The sequence below is a fragment of the Vombatus ursinus genome, unplaced genomic scaffold (assembly GCF_900497805.2).
Source record: "Vombatus ursinus unplaced genomic scaffold, bare-nosed wombat genome assembly UNPS02014884.1, whole genome shotgun sequence".
Taxonomy (NCBI): Eukaryota; Metazoa; Chordata; class Mammalia; order Diprotodontia; family Vombatidae; genus Vombatus; species Vombatus ursinus.
Genome location: NW_020954662.1, coordinates 6,727,700 through 6,731,618, shown reverse-complemented (window position 1 = coordinate 6,731,618; position 3,919 = coordinate 6,727,700). Strand labels below are relative to the sequence as shown.

The 3,919-nt window shown below is 48.5% G+C and overlaps 1 protein-coding gene across 5 annotated transcripts in view; it reads left to right on the top strand.

The window, feature by feature from the left end:
• The window catches only part of LOC114028482 (rho guanine nucleotide exchange factor 10-like protein), a 229,507-nt gene that overhangs the window by 181,088 nt on the left and 44,500 nt on the right, over positions 1-3,919 (top strand). The gene's annotated exons all lie outside the window — the stretch shown is intronic.

Here is a 3,919-nt window from a genome sequence, read left to right as displayed (position 1 = left end):
TTTTGATAAGGCATTTATAGTTTTTAATTAAAGGGGGGAAGAGGGAGGGAAAAAAAAAACTCACCATCAGACAGAGTGTGCGTATGAATGTAAATTTGTGCTTAGATCCTCAGAGATCTCGCTAATGATGCTCTAACTTTTCCGTTCCTAGTCTGCCCTCATCTCCTTATTGGACTCAGCACAATGGAAACCGTGTCTTTTTTTCTATTTCCATGCCTGACCTTCAGCCCTTTGGACTAGACTTTTGGTCCTTTGTGATCTCTGTTACCTGACCCTTATCATTTGGCGCTGAAAGGGTCACAGGTTGGGAAGCAGGGATCGATGGCTGGAAGCCATCAGCTAAGCAGAGAGGAGGGCCTGTAGGGAGGGAGGTCAGAGTGTCCAGTGTGGCCTCTTGTGAGTGAGTTCTCCTTTCTTCCCATCTTCTTGCTCTGTATTTAGGAGAGATCTCCTTTGTTTTGGGCCAGAATTGGAAACCGGTCTATTCATCCCTTGTCTCTTTTCTCCTGAGGATGACTGACACTTGTCAAGGACCTGAACTGGAAGGGGCCTTAGAACGTAGAATATTGGAGCCGGGAAGGACCTTAGAACATAGGATGTCAGGGGTTGGATAGGCATTAGAACATCTAATGTCAGAGCTGGAAGGGCCCTCAGAGCACAGGATGTCAGAGCTGGGAGGGCCCTTAGAACACAGGATGTCAGAGCTGGGAGGGCCCTTAGAACACAGAATGACAGAGCAGGGAGGGCCCTTAGAACCCAGAATATGAGAGCTGGGAAGGTCCTTAGAACATGAAATGTCAGAACTGGGAGGGCCCTTAGAACACAGGATATCAGAGCTGAGGGGAGGGGGTATTAGAACACAAATTGTCAGAGCTGAGAAGAACTTAGAGTATAGAGTATTAAAACTGTGAAGGGTCTTGAATATCAACTAAGTTCTCTGCTTAAAAGAAACTGGGACTTGGAGAGAGGAAAATCTGTTTACCTTGTGGAAGACAAGCTTTCTGTTTTACCTTTCTTAGCTCTGCTGCTTCAGAGAAAGGTCAGGCCAGGTGCACTCTGAGCTTCTTTCTAACTTTGAAATTTTATAATGAGGTGGTGTGGCCTCCCTGGGGCATGTGCTGATCTTTTCTCTGGGGAATCATTCTGCACTGAACGTTTGTTGTGAGGGAGAGCAAAACTTTACCATGGCAAATACATGGAGTAAATATACTTTGTATCTATGTATCTATGTGTCTGTCTATCAAATAACTTTAGTGAGCTGACAATGTTTTAACCTAATTTAATCAGCCTACTGGACCTTGGAAGCTTTCTAGTCAATGATTAAAAATATCATTCCTTAGATTCCAGAGATAATTTCACTCACAATCACAGAACTATGTGATGTCAGAGCTGGGAGGACCCTTAGAACACACAATGTCAGAGCTGGAAGGACCCTTAGAACACAGAATGTCAGAGTTAGGAGGGCCGTGAGAACACAGAGTGTAAGACTGGGGAGGGATACCTTTAAAATATGGAAAAGTCAGAGTGGGAAGTGACTTGAGAGCATAGAATGTCAGAATTGGAATCTGTCTTAGAACATATAATATCAGAGCTATAATGGCCTTTAGAACATAGAATGTTATAGCCAGGAAGGACCTTAGAACATAAGGTGTCGGAGGTGGTATAGGCCTTACCGATCGTCTATTTCAACCCCATATTTTCCAAATCAGGAAACTGAGATGTGAAGAATTGATATGATTTTCTTAAGGTATGTACAATAGTGAAACTGGGCCTTAAAATGAAGGCTCCTGACACTGATGGGCAGAGGGAATTGTCTGTGGCCAGGTAATGTCTGCTCTTTCTTCTGCACCAGCGCAGTATGTTTTCCCACCTCCCCCCAGAGCTTGCTCCCAGCTCTCCCTTTCCAGGTCGGATCTAAGAGGCTGAGCACGCTTGGCCGGCCTTCCCCTGATCGGGGTGGGACCCTCTCCATCTGCGGCCGGCGGGAGGAGGCACTCCTGCTTCCTCAATGAAGGTGCCTTTCCTGAGACAGGACCTTCATCTCCCTTAATCTGACAGTGCTGAGCTGCTGATAGGCCAGGCTGCGGCAGCTGGATGAATGGCTGTCACGTTGTGTGTGAGCGCTGGCATCGAGGGGCAGAAAGGTGAACTAAAGAGGGGCTCGGCCCGCTAGTGTGTCCTGATGCCCCTCGGATGCCCCTCACAACAATATGCTCCTGTCTTCCCTCGGGAAATCGATAAGCATTTATTAAGCACCTGCTGTGTGCCAGATACTTAGCTAAGTGCTGGGGATACAAAGAAAGACACCCCCCCCCAAATAACTGGGCAGCAAGTATAATGGGAAGAAAATTGGATTTAAAGTCAGAAAACCTGAGATCAAATCTTGGCTCTGTCATTTTAAGCCTCCATTGTAAAATAAGATCATATGATAATAGGAATGAGTTTTTAGAATGGGAAAGGACTTTGGAGTTCCCTGAGTCCAACCCAGGTCCCACTGAAGGGAAGGGACACTAACAGCAACTTAGGGGCAGAGAGGAGCCTAGAAGCCAGGAGTCCTGACTCCCAGGCCAATGTTCTTTTCACTATACCCAGATTCCCCTCCTAGAGAGGCCGTTAAGGAAGGGGCCTGAGGCCTCACTCTAGCTATCACTACAACAGAGCGTGAGCTGGAACATCCCGCTGATTTCTTTTCTAACGGACAGGGGATGCTCTCTCCAGAGATGACCTGGCTGTTCCCAGAAGGTCTGCTTCAGATGAGGTCCTTCATGCCTACCTCTTCCCCACCCATCAGGCTTGAAAGCCCTGTTCTTTCCCCCTCCCTCTCCCCAGACCCCAGGAGAACCAACTTGATTTGGAGAACAACGAAGCATCCCTGGGCCCACCCCCCCTCCCCCAATCCTCTCATTCAGTGATGTAGTGGGAAACACGTGGGATTTGGAACCAAGGGCTCTAGGTCCCTGCTCTCCTGTCTACCACTGGTACAACTGGACGACTCACTTGATTTTTTCTCCTCCCTAAAATGAGACCGTGAAAGATCTCAAGGACCCGTGGAGTACTTAGGAAGATAGTACTTGGAGCTGGAAGGGACCTGAGAGGTGGCCTGGGCCAGCTCCCTCATTTTACAGAAGAGGAAACTGAGGCTGAGAGAGGCTCATTGACATTGACAGCAAGTTCCTGGCAGAGGCGAGGCTAGAACTTAGGTCTCCTACATCTCCCGGTCTAGTGTTCTCTTCATCCCACTCAGAACCCTCAAGCATACAGGAGAAAACACCAGATGAAGCCTGAAGACCTGGGTTCACATCCTGACTCCACTCTTGTGCGACCCTGGGACAAGAGGCTTTAGCTCCCTGGGGCTCAGGTTCCTCATTTGTAAATTGGGCTGGGGGTGGGGAGGGAAGGGGGAGGGGCAGACGCTGTCTCAGGTCTTCTGGCTCTAAAGCTACGAGGCTCTGGTCTTCCCCCTTTCCTTCCTCCCGTCCCAGGGTTTTTACAATAAAGTAATTTTTCTCTCTTACCACTAGAGGGCAGGGCTGGCCCTTAGAATTCCACCAGCTCTGCAGCCTCTTTCTGAGCTTCTCACTCCAGCACCTTACTTAGTGTTCGCTCCTTCCCTGGGATTGACGTGTATTCCCTCTGGAAGGTTCCTTCCCCCTGAAATGGGGAGCCTTGGCCAGTCCTGGCCTGTAGGATAGGGGGAAGGGGAGTGAGGGAGGCATGGGATGTGTCCCTGAGAAGTTCAAAGTGAGTGTTAGACTGAGAGCAAAGGGTCCTTCTGGACCTTGTTACTAGTTCTGTGTGTAACCTGATGCAAATTACATTGCCTCTCTGGGCCTCAGTTTTATCCTCTCTAAAATGGGAGGGTTAGAATACGTATTTTAAGAAGTCAGTCCCAGCTCTGACATCCTGTGTTCTAAGGGCC